The sequence below is a fragment of the Ochotona curzoniae genome, unplaced genomic scaffold (assembly GCF_017591425.1).
Source record: "Ochotona curzoniae isolate NIBS_2020 unplaced genomic scaffold, NIBS_Ocur_1.0 scaffold_1852, whole genome shotgun sequence".
In the NCBI taxonomy this organism is placed as follows: Eukaryota; Metazoa; Chordata; class Mammalia; order Lagomorpha; family Ochotonidae; genus Ochotona; species Ochotona curzoniae.
Genome location: NW_024467087.1, coordinates 42,531,863 through 42,550,401, shown reverse-complemented (window position 1 = coordinate 42,550,401; position 18,539 = coordinate 42,531,863).

Sequence of the window (18,539 nt, the reverse complement as noted above, 5' to 3'; positions counted from 1 at the left end):
CAGGTTGCAGCTGTATCCATTACAGGACAATGTCAATATCTTTGCTGTGATCCTTTCTGTGTGGTTATTTTCATGCTTTTGGTTCTACTTAGTTGCTGTAAGTTTGCAAATGCAGCTTATGTCTTCCTATGGATATCGTCATTCATGCATAATGTCTATTTACTGTTGCATATGTGTGTATATTTATACGAGTGTGAGTGTGTGTGTGTGTATGTGTGTGTTAATAAGGAGGCAGGCATCTCCTACTCCAGGTTCTAAAATCATTTCTAGCAAAAATTTCTTCTTTATCATATCATATTTTTAAGAAAAATTTTCTCAGCATTTGAATTTTTTCTTTTGGTCTTTTAGGACTATTGCTGAAGTAATACTATCGGGGAAACAGTGAGGGGGAGAACAGGGAGGGTGGAAGGGGAAATCACTGAGCCTATGGAACTGTATCACGAAAAATAAAAAAAATAAAATTAAATTTTAAAAACCATATTACTGGGCCCGGCGCGGTGGCGCAAGTGGTTAAAGGTCCTCGCCTTGCACCCCCGGGATCCCATATGGGCGCCGGTTCTAATCCCGGCAGCCCCGCTTCCCTTCCAGCTCCCTGCCTGTGGCCTGGGAAGGCAGTCGAGGACGGCCCAAAGCTTTGGGAACCTGCACCCGCGTGGGAGACCCGGAAGAGGCTCCTGGCTTCAGACGGGCATAGTATCGGCCCGTTGCGCTCACTTGGGGAGTGAATCATCGGATGGAGGATCTTCCTCTCTGTCTCTCCTCTCTGTATATCCGCCTTTCCAATGAAAAAATAATAAAAATAAATCTTTAAAAAAAAAAAAAAAACCATATTACTGGGCCCGGTGGCGTGGCCTAGCGGCTAAAGTCCTCTCCTTGAACGAGCCTAAATCCCATATGGGTGCCAGTTCTAATCCCAGCAGCTCCACTTCCCGTCCAGCTCCCTGCTTGTGGCCTGGGAAAGCAGTCGAGGATGGCCCAAAGCCTTGGGAACCTGCACCTGTGTGGGAGACCCGGAAGAAGTTCCTGGCTCCTGTCTTGTGATCGGCACAGCACTGCCCATTGTGGCTGCTTGGGGAGTGAATCATTAGACAGAAGATCTTCCTCTCTGTCTTTCCTCCTCTCTGTATATCTGACTTTCCAATAAATAAATAAATCTTTAAAAAAAACAGTAAAAAAATTACTGGCATATACATATCCTGCTTCACTGGATCCCTGATGAAATCCAGAGTATCTCACTTGCGTTTAAGAGGAGATTCTTCTCCTTATAACTGGTAACATTCTTATGTGGCTATAGGTATGTACCTGAACTTCAGAGTCTTAAATATGAGTTTAAAGTAGATAGACTACTGAGTCCTTGCATTTGTGATTCTGTTAGATTTTAAGCAGCTTAAGAGCCATTTCTGTGCCTTCTCAGACAAGTTTATTATTTATATTTGGTAAACATAGTAATGATTTAATGGATTAAGAAATAAATTCATAAAATTGAACCATTAATCTCCATTTCTCTCAGTATTTTGGTGATCTGAAGATGAACTTAATAAATTATGAGATCAAGATGAAATAATTATGTATTATTTGAATCAATTTAAGGTTTTTCTTCATTTTATAATTGAAAGCAGCAGTTACAAATAGCAAGTATAATTGAGATCTTTAAGGTATTTAAACAAATTTACAAATCTTCTTTGTTCCATAAAATAGAGTTAAGAGGGTACAGGCAAAATGGAAGGCAATCTCTTTTTTAATTTCTTTCATATTTTGACAACATTTACAGAAGTTTCAAGTTTAAGAACTTTCAGTGTACAGATTGGTGACATCAAGTACTTTAATATTGTGCAAAAATCAGTTTTATTCATTTCTATTGTTTTCATTTTCACAAATTTCTGTATCTAGTGTGTCCCTATTCTTCCCTGTTTTATAGACACTGATATTCAGTATTCAGTATCCTATTTCTTTTTATCTAAAGATTCATTTATAGATTTACTGGAAAGAATAAATGAGAATGATAGGGTGGGAGAGACAGAAAGAGAGAGCTTCCATATGCTGTTTCACATTTCAATGCCCATAAGAGGGAAGTCTGGGCCAGGCTAAAACCAGAAGCCAAAAGCCCCATCTTGGTCACACGAATGGGTGTTGAGGGCCCAAATAACTGGGTATCAACCGCTGCCCTCCCAGATACTCTACACTCGATCTTAGCCAAAAAGTCGAGAAGTGATCCCAGGTACACTATCATTAAGTTGTATCAGAAGCAGAACACTGAGGACTTGGTGCATCACATGGGATTGTGATTGAATCACAAACAGCAGCTTCAACTTCTCTGCAAAAATGCAACCCCAGGATTCTTTGTGTCTCTATGAACTTGATTATTATTGGTTTGTCATACAAATGAAATAATATTGGTGTGTGTCTAGCTAATTCCATTTAATATGATATCTGCCAGGTTCTTCTACTTTTTAGCGAGTAACAGAATCGCATTTCTTTTAAAAAAACATTTATTTATTTGTTTATTTATTAGTGGGAAGATACAAACACAGAGAATCTTTCATCTACTAGTTCATTCCCCAAAGTGAAGGGTTATAGCACAGGCTTAAGTACCTAAGTACTTGGACCATCTTCTGTTACCTTTTCAAACTGATGGGCAGAGAACTGTATAAGAAGCAGAGCCGCAGGAACTGCAAGTAGCACTTTGATATGGAATGGCGTTGTTGCAATTGGAAGCCTTATCCGCTGCACCCCTGGAGTTTATAGTATTAGATTGACTAATATTCCATTAAATGTATATACCATGCTTTGTTTATAAGTATACATTATAACTGTCTGTCAGTAGACATTTGGGATATTTTTGCCTTACAACTATTAAGAAATCAGTTCCTCTAAAGATTGGTGAGGAAATATAAATTCAAAATTCTGTTTTCAATTTTTCATATGTATTCTTAGAAATGGAATTGCTGAGTCATAGGGTAACTATTTGTAATTTTGCAGAAATTGCCATAATTCTTTAGACAGCAGTTGCATCATTTTATATCTCAGCAAGATTGTATAAGGTTTTCAATTGTTTCACTTCCTTTCCATCATTTGTTATTTTCTGTGATTTTTTTAAAAATTCATTTACTTTGCTTTGTTGGTTTTTTAAAAACATCTTTCTTATTGGAAATAAAGCTGTATATATTTACAGCTTTGATTTATATTTCCCTAAGAATTAGTGAAACTCAACATCTGTTCGTGTGTTTATAGGCCATTTATATATTTCATTTGAAAAAAATGTCTATTCATTTAATTTTCTATTTTAATTGTGTCTTTCCTTTCTTGTTGTAGATCTATAGAAGTTTCTGAAGATATATTTACTTGGAAAGCAGTTTAGAGAGAGAGAGAGGATAGAGAGAGAGATCTTCCATCTGCTGCTTTGTTTCCAAATTGTAGCAATGACCAATACCAGATCAGGCTGAAGGCAAAATTCAGGTCTCACGAATGGGCACAGGGACACACATGCTTAAGAAAATAATTTTCTTATTCTGTTGCTTGTTGTGTCAATATTTACATAGAGGCTTTGGAAATTTAAGCCAATTAATTTATGTCTTTTGTTGCCTTTTTATGTCACACCCATTTTATCCAATTTAACCAATTATCTGTATCCAATTATTTCTTTAATGTGGTAATATATAGAACCCTGAAGTTTTTGCCCAATGTTTTCTTTTAAGCGGTTTAAAGTTTTAACTTGTAAGATCCTTTATCCATTTTGAGCTAATTTTTACATATGGTACTAATTATACCTGTTCAATATCATTCCTTGGACTGTAGGACTATAAGCATGCAGTTTCATCAGAGCGGTATTGATTACATAGCAAAAAAATTCCTTCTTGAATACCCATACTGATTGAAAGTAGAATATTATAATCAGATATTCAAGTATATCATTTACTTCAATAAATTCACTTATTTATAAAGTGAACGTTTTTATGTAGACAAGAAGAGAAATGTTGCTGAAATTGTAGGTATATATATATTAGATTATTTTAAAGGTCCCCTTTCTCTTAATTCTGCCTCTTATTCATGTCTCTCTTTTCAATAGATTGAAGAGTTGTGCCATCATAAAGAGAGAAAATTCAGCCTGAAAATAGTGATGTCCAAAACAATAGTTAAAGGTCTTCTTCAATAAGTTGATGAAAAATCATTACAAATAATTTGCAAAGACTGAATCACCTTCAAATAGCTGGTTACACTAACTTAGTAGTATCTTTGTTAGTCACTAAATGTAAATCCAGTCGTTTTGCCATTATCTAGCAAATGTTTTAATAATAGCTTAGATAAAAATCACTGGTATTCACTAGAGAAAAATATAATTATTGTAAGTGAAAAAAACATACAATATCAACTGTTTTTATTGAATTTCTGGAAGGTGTTAGGAAACATAAAAAGGCTTTACAAGCTTAAACGTTAGAATTAATTTGAGTCACTGTTGTTTGATGCCTCATATTCTGGGTGGAATGTTTTATCACTGTGCATAATTTAATTAAATGCACAGTAGAGTTGAACATGAGAGGAAACAACCGAAGAATATCACACATCAAAATCAGATCAAAAAATAACATCTTAAGCTTCTGAAGAACAAAGAGAATCCCAAAAACTTACAATATTTTCCTAGAATTTCTATAATAAGGTGCCACTAACTAGGTGACTTAAAAACAACAGAATGGCCCAGTGGGATGACTCAATGGCTAAATCTTTGTTTTGCAGTACATGCCAGGATCCCAAATGGGTGCTGGTTCATGTCCCAGCAACTTCACTTCCACTCCAGCTTTCTGCTTTTAGCTTGGGAAAGCAGAGAGGATGGCATTTTGATTTCTGCATCTGCAAGGGAGATTCGGATGAGAATCCTGTCTCCTGGTTTGTATCAGCTCAAATCCAACTGTTGTGGTCATTTGGAGAGTAAACCAGCAGATGGAAGATCTTTCTGTCTGACTCTTCTTTCTGTAAATCTGATGTGCTTTCCTAATTAAAACAATTTAAAAAAAAAAACCAAAAAAAAAATGTATTTCCACACAAGTATGTCTACTCTATTACAAGTCTAAAACCAAAGTATCAGTTGGAACATAATAGTCATCAACACTTAAGCATCACTTGGCTTTCTGTTGCATCATTCTCACCTGTACTTCTCTGACAGGCTCAACTTGTTGCGTGCCTTGTTACATCCACATGACATTCTTATTCTTGTGTCTATTTTTCTTTGTTATAATGACATGAGCATTAAGGAGCATTCTGACAACCGCCCTCCCGAATGAGGATGATGACCTGTGAGGAAGCGAGGCTGGAGCCCGGCGTCAGAAGTCTAGTTTTATAGGCAACTGTCCTGTGATGTCAACGGGGCCGCATGTGGGCCATCTTCTTGTCTAGCTAAGCAGAACATGTGCTTCATCTGTGGGATGTTGGGGATGAGCGGGCTGGGGTGAATGTGGCAGTTAACATTCTGGTCTCCTGGACCTGCATATTAGCTGTTGGGAATGCAGTGGTCCTCTCAAGTTTCCAATACAAGACTGCTAACAGTCACATCACAATACCGAGTTGAGAAATTGTTTGTTACTGTCATTCCCATTCCTTTTCGTTTAGAATCAGAATAAAGTTGTATTTCAAATATCTAAAAAAAAAAGGAGCATTCTGATTATGATTTCATCATAACTTTTTTTTATGTCTACCAAGTCCCTTTTTCCAAATAATCTTACAATTATAAGGTAAAGGACTTACATATATTTTCAGAAGAAAAAATAACCTTTAATAGTGGTTAACTATCTGTCTCATCAAATCTGAGGGAGAAATGACAAACATAAATCATCACTTTTCAGGATGTGTATCTACATACCTGAGCCCGATTTCAGGATGGCAGGATCTGAGGTGCAGAAAGGTAACACACTAGAAAAAAGGGCAAAAATTGAGGAATCAGACAACTCGATAAGTGTGTAAATTCTCAGTGCTATTTTCTTGAAAAGGTTAAATTCCTTACTGAAACCCAAATTATCCATTTGTGAGCTGGGACTCATATACCAAGTTTTTAGCATTATTTTAATAGTTATGCAATAGCTATATAAAGCACTTATCATAATGTCTGGCTCATAATAATGGCTAAAATATATAGCTAATATATTGTTCCATTACTAGAACACATCACAGGTCATTTCACAATCATATCTGGTTCATCATGAAAATGAGAACAACTTAGGTATTATTTCAGGTTTTATGATATTTGCTTAATCCTGCTCTGGTTTCTTTGTTGTGATTGTATAACTCTGCCATGTTAGCAGAAAGGCAGCTGTGATGATATGTAAATGAATTGGCATGCATTATTTTAAAATTTTATTTTTAAAAATTTTTATTGGAAAGTCAGATCGAAAAGAGGAGACAGAGAGGAAAATCTTCCCTCTGTTGATTCACTCCCGAAGTGGATGCAGCAGTTGGAGTTAAGCTCAGCTGAAGCCAGGAGCCCGGAGCCCCTTCCTAGTCCCCCACACGGGCACAGGGTCCCCAGGTTTGCATCATTCACAATGCCTTACCAGGCCCCAAGCAGGGAGCTGGATGGAAATTATGGCTGCCAGCATTAGAAACAGTGTCCATATGGAATGCTGGCACATGCAAGTTGAGAACTTTACCTGCTAGGCTACTACATCGGGCCCTGGCATGCATTTTCTTTTTTAATTGGAAAGGCAGATATACAGAGAAGAGGAAAGACAGAAAAGAAGATCCCCCGGCCATTGATTTGCTTCCCAATCCCTGCAATGGCCAGAGCTGCCCCTGTTAAAGCCAGGAACCCAGAGCCCCTTCCCGGTTTCCCACGTGCATGCAGATTCCCAAGGCTTAGGGCTGTCCTCGACTGCTTTCTCAGGTTACACACATGGAACTGGATTGGTAGCAGGGCCTTTGGGATTAGAACCAGTGACCATATGGGATTCCTGCATGTGCAAGGCAAGGACATTAGCTGCAGGGCTATTGCACTGGGCCCAGCATACATTATTTTAATAAAATACAATTTGGGTATTTGAATAAAATTTCAAATAATTTTCATGTGCCTTTTCCCTTTAAGACATTGTATTGTTGAAAAGTAATAACAAAAGAAAAGTAACAGTTTTCCTTCCACTCTTGTATAAGTGCAAAGCCATTTTGACTGAAATGTGGTGGGAACATTAGTGTCATTCACTTGCTAGTCACTGTACCTACAATCACAAAATACTCAATTCTTAAATCAATCTCTCAAGAACAGAAGATAATCTGGACATATATTTAATGTGCTGACTTTTCAGATTTTGGACCAGGGACTGGTTTCTGTCTTGAAAGGATCTAAACACTAACAAAAATGGGGTAGCAGTTTGAAGGTATTCTGAGAAAAAAAAAAACATAATAATCTTTGTCCAGTGTGACATGATGAAACATTTAAGTTTAAATAACTGTATGCAGACAAGTAGGATAGAAGTGCCATGACCACAGCTTGCTGCATTCTGTGGTGCTGCGGTACTGCGTATGGACACCAACGGAAGCAGCTGAGCAGAGTACAAACTTCTTTAAGTAGAAATACAGAATCTGACAGACATGATCTATTTTTAATGTGCTGAGGTCTAAGCAGAATATACAAGGAAAATAAAGAAATATAGAAACATGTCTCAAAATAATCTATTAACTCTCCAGAAACTAATCCTAAAGGGAAACATCCTGGAGGGGTGGATCAATTAGCTAAATCTTCACTTTGCAATTGCCGGGATTCCATATGGGCACCAGTTCACTTCCTGACTAATCCAATCACTACTGAGAAAACAGTAGAAGATGGCCCAAACCCTTGAGACGCTGTACCGATATGGGAGGCCCGGAATAGGCTCCTGGCTCCGGGCTTCCCATTATCAGCAACTCAGCCCCAGCCATTGCAGCCATTTGGGGGGTGAAGCAGAGGATAAAAGATCTTTTTTCTCCTTCTCTCTGTAAATCTGCCTTTCCAATTAAAACAGGAAAAAACAAAACAAAACAAAAACAGAAGAAGTTGCCTACACATAGGGGTAAGAATAAAGCAGTGAAAATAATCTCTTAGATGTAAATCTCAGAATGAGAAGAAATAGAAAGTGTAGCATACCATTTGATGAAATCATGGTCAACGCGGAGGAGAAATGACCACAGAAAGTTAAGAAGCTGAAAAAGATTTTAACTACAATGAACCTAAAGACACATTAGTTAAAGTGTGAAAGTGAAAGACAAAGAAACCCTTGAAAACAAGAGAAAATGAATTTATCACATACAAGGCTGCTTGTATAAGATTCTAAGCAGAAACTTTGCAGGTGCAAAAAAAAAAAAAAAAAAAAAAGAAAAATCAACCAGTAATGCCATGCTTGACAAAACTATTCCTTGCAAACGATGGAAGGATTAGGATTATCCAATATAAACAAAATCTGAAGGAATTTATCAGCACTACATTTGTTCTGTGAGAAAGGGTGAAGGGAGTCATTCAAGTTAACACAAAAGGAAAGCTTCTGAGAAAGAGAAACTCGGGACTAAAATGACTACAATGGAGAATTCTACCAAATATTTAAAGAATAAATGCGAATCCTCTTCACTCTCTTCCAAATAACTTAAGATAGGATACCTTTAAAATTACTATCATAATAAAACTGTGAGTCAATACCAGCTGAAAACCTACAAATATGCTCAACAAAATACTAGCAAAGCAACTACAACAGCACATTAATAGGATTAACTACCATGTCCACGTTTGATTTATGTACTCAAAACAAAGCCGGCCAAATGTACAATACATTACATTGCCAGAAGGACTAAAACTACATAATGAATTCAACTGATATAGAAGAACTTGACAATTAAAGCTGTTTTCATGTTTAAAACTCTCGACAAACAATATAATAATGCAAGCCAATTATCTCAAAAAATAAAAGTCACAAAAAATCCACACCGAAAAACTAGCTAATTTTCTAATATAGAGAGAAAAACCAGGATATCTTTTTCAGCCCTAATATTCAACATAGTAATGAAAGCTCTAGCCAGAGAAATGACACACAAACACTTTTTCAAAGAAGAAAAAGTATGTGTATTCAGATATCACATAATCTAGTATTTTCTGTATTTTAAGGTCCAGCTAATAGAGAGGATGAGACAGGAGTAAAGTGCAACAAATCAAGGAAGACCTAAAAGAAGCCAGGAATGATCTTCCAGCAACGCAGAGGTTATGATACAATGCGTATTTTGTGTCACTGCTTAATGAATTACATTTTTCTATGGTAGTCTTAGGAAACTAGTACATATTACTTGGGATAAGAATGGAATTTGTGAATCATTCATTAAACTCCATGCTACAAGAAAAATAAGATGCAAACTCAATATTACGCAGAAGAAAAAGAATCTAATTGGGAAGACAAAACTAACATTCATGAACAATTTTGAGAACACTGGATCCTCAAACACCATGTTGTAAAAAACATGTGTTAAAAACAACAAAGAACACTTATCAATTTCATCATAAATTAAAATGTTTCTTGGGTTAAGATTACAATGCAAAATAACTCCATGGCTGAGATTATAAATTCAAATAAGCTGTGTTTGTTATTATACTTTGTCTATAACCTATTGTCTGCAGTACATTTCAAGTATTCGCCAGTTGAAAAAAAATGGATTCAGTGTAGTACTTGTGCAATCATTTTTGTTTCACTATTTATTCTATAAATATAATGTATAACTTATAAACTAAAGAATATTGACTCTGGACAAGGCGCTTGGCAGCTAAAGTCCTTGCTTTGCATGCACCAGGATCCCATATGGGTGCTGGTTCTTATCCCATCCTGCTTCCCATCCAGCTCCCTGCTTGTGGCCTGGGAAAGCAGTCAAGTATGGCCCAAAGCCTTGGGATCCTGCATCCACGTGGGAGACCTGGAAGAAGCCCTGGGCTCCTGGCTTAGGGTCAGTTCAGCTCTAGCCATTGCAGTTGCTTGGGGAGTGAATCATTTGATGGAAGATCTTCCTCCTCTGTTTCTCCTCCTCTCTGTATATCTGCCTTTGCAATAAAAATAAATATATCTTTACAAAGATAATGTTGACTTTAGAAATTATATTTTGTAACAGAAAAATGCATATGGCAGAACTTATTTTTACTTCATTATATCTATTATGTTCCTGCTCCTACTGGAAATTCATAGATGTCTTAAATAATGTTAGAGATACTAGAAACTGGTAGTAACAGAAGTGCAAAATATTGTATTGCACTGACAGGAGATAGGAAGTCTATCATAATTATAGTGGTGCACACTCAGTTTATTACATACCTTTTTCTATTTGCTTTTCTATAGCACCAAGATAGTTTTGCTTGTAGCCATCTGCTTCAAAGGCTTCAGTGAAAAATATCATGACACTGTATTCACAAAAAGCTTAGTACAACACCTAAAATGTAAGAGTGAGACTCAGAATGCATACTTAGATGAAACACATGAAAATAATCTGCTTTTTTGAAAAGTATTTATTTTTTAACTAAAACAATAGAAGCTCATCCTGATGAGCTATCCAGCAATAGAAACAGAAGGAACAGAATTAAAATAATGACAAAACTTACTATAGGCTGGATGTGAGAAGAGACGGCTGGGGAGGAATAGTTCAGCAATAACTGAATGGTAAGGAAAGATTGGAATTCAGAGACGACGACAGAAAGGCTCAGAAGAGCTGCAATGTATTGATATAGTTTCAATGTCTCTGAAGAAGAATCAAATTGACAATGGAAAAATCAGGAATAAATTTAGGCAGGATAGGGGCATCAAGTTAAAAAAAAAAAAAACATGCCTCTAAGCAGACCTTCTGTAGCTTAGAATATACTAATGAAACCTGAAGTGAAGGATGTGTAAGTATTAAACTTTCTCAGATATTCTTATAAATGTCTTGCCTGGCTGAATGTAAACCCACTTTATGATGATGTGTATATACTATGAGTGATTACTTCCATGGTGTATGTGCAGCTTCACAGACCAAGCTGGAATCAAATTATCATGTTTCTGTAAATCTACATGGCAGGAGATGAGTAAAATGAACTCTTCTGAGCAAAATCAAGAATGACGGCTACTAATGGTGGAGAGGGAGTTACAGGGAGGAATGAAACCAGGAGGTGAGGTTGTTAAAGATTCAGATGAACAAATGCCTAGGAATCCATTTCTCTATAAAGTAAAAATCATTTTCAAATTAAAAATGTAACTAGGAAAATAAATATCCAAAAGTAATAAGATTTTAAATTTAGCCACAATAATAGTGACTCTTTGCTATGGTGAATGCGTAGTTGCTCAGAGAACAGAGAGGCACAAATTTCAGAATGTAATGCTATGAAAAAACTAAAGGGGTACAAAAACTTTTTATAGACATCAATAGTTGTACACTTGATGCTCCTTACGAATACTTCTCTGAATACATGCAAAAATACCAAAAGTCAAGAAATCATAAGAAATTCAACATCTCAACCAGATCAGACAAGGTGGAGCTAAATTATACAATACATGACTCATGGGGACAGATAGAATTATCTAGAATCAAATCCCTTGGTTACAAGGAGGTAAAGGTAGATTATTCTTCAGTAGGGTGAATAATTATGAGAGTATATAGAATATATTTTAGTTAATATATATGTGTGCATAATTAACCCATGTATTACATTTTATTTATTTGAAAGGCAGAGCAATACCAAAACAGGGAGAGATGGAGATAGAAATAGTGATAGCCATAGAGATAGAAATCATACAGAGAGAGAGAGAGAGAGAGAGAGAGAGAGAGAAACAGACTCCTAGTTTACTCCCAAATGGCCACTACAGCCAGGGCTGGGCCAGGCTGAAGCCAAGACTCAGGAATTTCATCTAGCTATCCTACCAAGGTTGCAATAGCACTAAGCCCTTTGGTCATCTTCCTCTGCTTTCCCAGACACACTAGTAGGGAGCTGGCTTGGAAGTAGACAGCTGGGACTGAAGCCAGTACTCTGACTTGGAATGTCCATTTTGCAGGCAGTGGCTTAAGCCACTTGTGCAACAGGGCTGGCCCTAACACATCCAATTCCTACTTTAGAAAAGAAATTCTCTAGTATCCTAAAAGTCTCAGTTAAATAATGAATTTAGGTACTCATATAAATAATTGGATACACTAGCATATTAAACTGATAACTCAACATTTAGAAGTTCAGAATGAGCAAGTATATGTATAGTAGTCCTTATAAACATGTTTTCCTTAATAAAGCATATCTCTCTGAGGCTGAAATTGTAGCATAATGAGTTAAGTCACTTCTTACAATGCCAGCATCCCATATGAATGCTGTTTTAGGGACTAGCTGCTCCACTTCCATTTCAGTTTCCAGATAAAATCTCTAGGAAAGCTGTATAATATTTGGTCCTTTATCATCCTTGTAGGAGAGTCCTAGTGACTATCAGGCGTACAGCTTCGGCCTGATACAGTCACGGCTGCTGTAGCCAAATGAAGAGTAAGCCAGTGGATCTGTGAGTTAAAGAGATATCTCTTTGTCTCCCAACTTCTCTTTGTGACTCCACCTTTAAAATAAATAAATAGTTTATTTCTTAAGTATATTTCTAAGTATTCCACATTCCTATTTATCATCAACAACTCATATAAAAGGTAATTTTATGAAATATAAATGCTACTTTCTTTATAAAAAGTCAGCCTAATATATGAAAATGTATATACATTAAATACATACATTTGCATCTTATAAGTCCTTAAGTTTCAGCCTTGGAAAATAAAGAGTCTAACCCATGTGATTAATATCCAGCATCCAATTTCTTCTTGACTCATCCACAAAAATAGAAACACATTGGAAGGCTGAAATGTGCAGGTAAGGCAAAGAAAATGTGTAGAGTAGAGGAAGGAACAGGCATGGGGTTCAGGCATGGAATAAGAGAGAAATGGACCTGCCAGCAGCAATGAGTGCTATTTTCTAATTTTCTCATAGTTTCTAGCTCACCATGATCCAGCCCCAAGTAAATTTCATTAACTGAATTATAGAAAATTTTCTTAGGAAAAGAGAGAGAGCTAATATGCATAAACAAGAGCCAAAGTGAACACTGCTCTCTCTAATTGCAAAAGCAGCACAAAGAAGGGAGCCATCAAGCCAGTTATTATGCTAATTTAGCTCTTTGTTACCCCTGGCTGTAGTGATTGTTGCTTTATACTAATTTAATATGAAAAGTTGGTTGGTTAGGGTGATGGAAATTATAGGAGAAAATGTATCTCCTCATTTTTCCTATAATGTGTGAGGAATATTGAGTAGAAATAGAAGAAGAAAAAATACATTAAAACCCAGTAATAAAAAGCTTATGGATCACTGATGTCAACATAAAGCAAAATATGCTTCTTGCCTCATGCATAAATATTCTCCAAGATGCAGACAAATTCCCTTTGGGAGAAATAAAAAGAAAGAAAGAAAGAAAGAAAGAAAGAAAGAAAGAAAGAAAGAAAGAAAGAAAGAAAGAAAGAAAGAACCAATAAACAAAAACTTAGCTTAGACTCTCCTGCATGCAGGCTAAGTGTGAAACCTGCTACATCAAAAGTTATAGAAAGAATTAATTGCTGCTTCCTTAACTCCAAAATTGCACCAAAAAATGGGACAAAATGCATCTAACAGAACCACACAGAGCACTTCACTCAAATTCAGCAGTACTTGTTCTTAAGTTCTCACAGAATGTTTTCTGAAATAGATCGTATATTAGGTCACAAACCAAATTTTAGCAAATGTTTAAAGATGTATAAACTATACTAGATATCTTGTCTTAGGACAGTGACACAGAGCTAGAAATCAGCAGCAAAAAGAAAACTGAAAAATTCAACATAGGTGGAAATTGACCAACATATTCGTAAGTAATCCGTGAGTTAAAGAAGAAATGAAAATGGAAGTTAGCAAAACATCTTGCAACATGAAAATAAAGCAAACATAAGAAAATATATGGTGTACAGCACAAGTAGTAGTTATTAGAAATTTTGTGATGATAAAATAAGAAAAGCCTAAAAACAACCTCCAACAAACAATCTAATATTATACCTTAAGGAACCAAAAAGAGAATGTGCTTAGCCTACAGTTGTGAAAAGGAAAGACATTTTTTAAAATATGGCATAAATGAAGTAGACAATACAAAAACAACTTAAAAATTAATGTATACATGAAATTATTGAAAAAAGTAGAATTGGCACATTTTAGTTTCCCTAATAAAAAAGGAGAGAAAACCCAAATAAAACGAAAATTAAAGCAGACACTACAACCGATACCATGGAAATAAAGATAATCATAAATTACTGTTGTAAGCATTCACCAACAAAATTGAATAACCTTTCATAAATAGATAAACTCTTGGAAATACACAATCTACCAGAAAAGAATCATGAAGACAGATAATCTGAACAGATTTATAGCAACTAATACATTGGAGTAAGTGTCTGAAATCCTACTAGTGAAGTCCAGCATCATATCACATTTTCTAGAAATTTCTACTTAATATTCAAGTCTTTTTTTTTTAAGATTCATTTACTTTTCTTGCAAAATCAGATATACAGAGAGGAGGAGAGAACGAGAGAACGAGAGAAAGATTGTCTCCTGATTTACTCCTAAAGCAGCCTCAATGGCCAGAGCTGAACTGAGCCAAGGGCAGGAGCCAGGGGCCTCTTCCAGTCTGCCACACTGGTGTTGGGCCATCCTCGACTGCTTTCCCAGGCCACAGGCAGGGAGCTGGATGGGAAGTGGGGCTGCTGGGATTAGAACCGGTGCCCATATGGAATCTAGTAGCTTGTGAGGGGGAGCACTGTGGGGAGCGGTGCGCTGGAGCTGACTCAGGGTCAGGAGGCGGGGTAGGTTCCGCCAGTAGGCTAACAGGGAGTCACTGGGATAGGCTGATGCCCTCACTGCGATTATATCATTGCTATTGGTCTATCAGGTAGCGCCCAGTGGACCCACAGGAAGAACTGATTGGTGGAGAGTGGTATATAAGCAGCCTGCTTTCGGCAATAAAGTTTCCTTTGTTGGTGTTCCAGTTGCGGTGGCAGTTCCTGTTTTTCCAGACCCTGGAGAGTGTGCCTCATTATTTAGTGTCGCTGCTGGTGGGCAACAACTTGTGGCCCATACAGGGAACTTTCAGGCCTAAGACAAACAAGAGGGAGCGCGACAGAGGACTTTACTCATTAGGCTCTTGCACCAGACCCGTAAGTGGAATTTCTTGATGAATGTATTTCTACTTCCTGAGTTTATATCAGGCTTTCTGATATGAAAGTCTTTTCTTCCATTATTTTTAATGAAGGAATAAGAATAAAGAAAATAGTTTTGCCTTAGAAAATTGTACCTAAGTGCCCTGACTACACATAGAGAAAAAAGCCTGTTTCTGTGATGTTACACTTTTTTTCTTTTCTTTTCTTTTCTTTTAAGATGGGAAGGAAAATTGTAGTCAATTCTCTAAAGAGGCTGCTTCTCCATCACACTCCAATATTTCTGTCAATTGCATTCATCATAAATGAAGCAAAGTAATTTGCTTCTAGAGCCACCAATTCAAGCTGATAGATATAAGGACCAAATCTAACATTAAAAATTCCAGGCCACATTTCCTCCATTAACATTAATCAACTAAACACTGCCATTACTATCCCAATTTTTTTCCAAACTGTTATTTTACACCTATGCAACAAGCAGCTCAAATGTGTAATAAAAAGCACAGATTAACTATGCAATATGAGGCAAGAGATGCTTTTGGGTTTGCTGAATAGGTCAAATAAACTCAAAGCATTGAGAGCACAGTATTGTTTCTTAAACCACACAAAAGCGATAATTTTTAAAGCTTTATTTATTTTGAAGACAGAGTTACAGAGAGAGAGAGAGAGAGAAAGAGAGAGAGAGAAGGAGAGAGAGAGATAATCTTCCATATGTTAATTCACTTTCCAAATGGTAGCAAAGATCAGAGATGGGCTGTCCCGAAGGCCTGAGCTGGAAGTTGCTGTCAGCCCTTCCACTTGGAGAGCTATTCCCACCCCTGCTACTTTTCCAGGTGATTAGCAGAAGACGTATCTGTAGAGCAGCCAGGGCACAAATCAGCAACCATCTGGGTGTCAGCATGACAGGTGGCAACTCAATGTGCTACACCACGACATCGGCCATACACATGATAACTTGTACATAACATTGGCAATTTTTGCATCTTCAGTGATGATTTATCTGTGACTAAAACTTTAATAGGAGACCAACAGAAGCTTGTTAAACCAATATCTATAAAACAAAAATATTCAGCAACAGGCAGGATCGCTAAGGAGGTTTGTCACAGGCCGCTGTCACAGGTACTATTTTATCAATTTGCACTATAAAACAGATAATATCTTTTTGGTCCTTTGTTCAGTTGGACTTAGGCAATGCCTAATTCCAATTTGCAGCCATGTAAGTCATGCAAGAGCAATATTACACCATCACATCAGAGGTGACTTGTCCATATACTAACATATATTGTGTCTGCAGGATGAAAATGGTAGAGGACAGCAGATTTATTTTGTTTTCTGTCATCAGAAAACAGAGTTGTCTTATTGTTCATGGTAGAATCCTGTATCATTGTATGAAACCCAAAAAAATTTCTAGGTTGGAGAGGGAATCAAGTAAAAATATAAGACAATTAACATTTGTTTATCTTGGAGTTTCAAAATAATTTTTAGTGTGTTTGAATTTCAATAATAATCATAATACCTTAACTACTTGCTATTATTAAACAAAGCAAATCACCAATTACTAAAAAAGTGACAAATTACTATAGTGACAATAGTGCTGTTGAGTTTTCATAATCTAGAGAAATATCTCATATATAAATCTCTGAATCAATATTCCATAAATGCACTAATTTATTTTATTGATTTACTTGTTCTTGGGAAGATATTATAAAATGAAGTATATTCAGTTAGGAATTAACTAAATTAAAATCCTTCCCTAAATGATTTCCATGAATATATCTAATTTAAAAACCTGCAACTTAAATACCTGCTAGGCTAATATGCTTAGGGAATGATGGTTATCTGCACTGACGTTGGAATTTTAGTATCTGCTTTATTTTAAAAATTTTATAACTGTAATATCAATATTTAAAATAAAATAAGATTGTTACATTGACTGAAGATTCTAAAGAAAATGGTGCAACTGAATGTCATAAAAATAAGTAGACTCAAGCTATTTTTTAAAAGATTTATTTATTTTTATTGCAAGTCAGATATACAGAGAGGAGGAGAGACAGAGAGGAAGATCTTTCGTCCAATGAATCACTCCCCAAGTGTCCGCAATGGCAGGTGCTAAACTGATGCGAACCCAGGACCCAGGAACTTCCTCCAGGTCTCCCACCAGCGTCCCAGGTGGGTGCAGGATTCCAAGGCTTTGGGCAGTCCTCGACTGTTTTCCCAGGCCACAGGCAGGAATTGATTGGGAAGCCGGGCTGCTGGAAATAGAACCGGTGCCCACATGGGATCCTGGCACATTCAAGTCAAGGACTTTAGCATGCCAGACCCGACTCGTGCTATTTGCTATTTTGTGTGACTCATGCCAGATTTCCCTGAAGAAAAAAGGAATATATAAGAATATATATGATATATTATATATAACATTTAAATTATATAATTATATATTAAATGTATGATTTAATAAATTAATATAGAATTTACTATATTTAATATATAAATATATAATATATTAAATAGATTAATTATATATTAAATCATATATATTATATATTTAAATTAACTGCTTCATTTGTGACTGCCACTATTTTTTTTCAGACTACTGTCTTGAAAAGTTTGTGTTTACAATTCAATTGAATTGATTACAACAAAGGAGACAACATATCTATGAGACTATACATGTTGAGAAGATGATATTTGAAGACGTAAAATACATTTATTAAATAAATAAACTGCAATCAACATCTAACCACAGAAGCCTCTACATATAGAACCCATGAAAGTAAGTAAATTAGTAAGGTCTGGTACCACATAAGCTTTTTAAAATAAAATTGTTAATAAGGTTTGATTTTGTTCCTTTTGCCTTGTTCTAAATACCTATAAAGGCATAACTTTTTTTTTTATTGTTTTTTATTACTATTGACTCCTACTTTTTGATTTTTCTCTCTGTGAACATTATGGTGCACATTTGCGTACGTCTCTTAGCAGCTTACTTTCACACTCTAAATATTTTATATATAAAATTCAATCGCAACATTACACCGATGGGATAGTAATATATAGACTGGTTTTGCAATGTATGACTTGGTAGCAGGAAATGATGCAGCAGACAGAATACTGGGTGGTGGGAGGAAGCAAGATGAAAGGATAAATGACAAGTAGTTTTTGAAATAACTACAATAATCATCATGCAGTACCATGGACAAAATCTCATATGCCCAATAATGATAAAAATTGAAAAGCACAATTATCTTTTTTAAAGGCTGAATATTAGAAAGAAATGAAATTACATTCTCTGATTTCCCATATTATCCAGTATTACTACATTTAAATGATTGTGAAAATGAGTATTT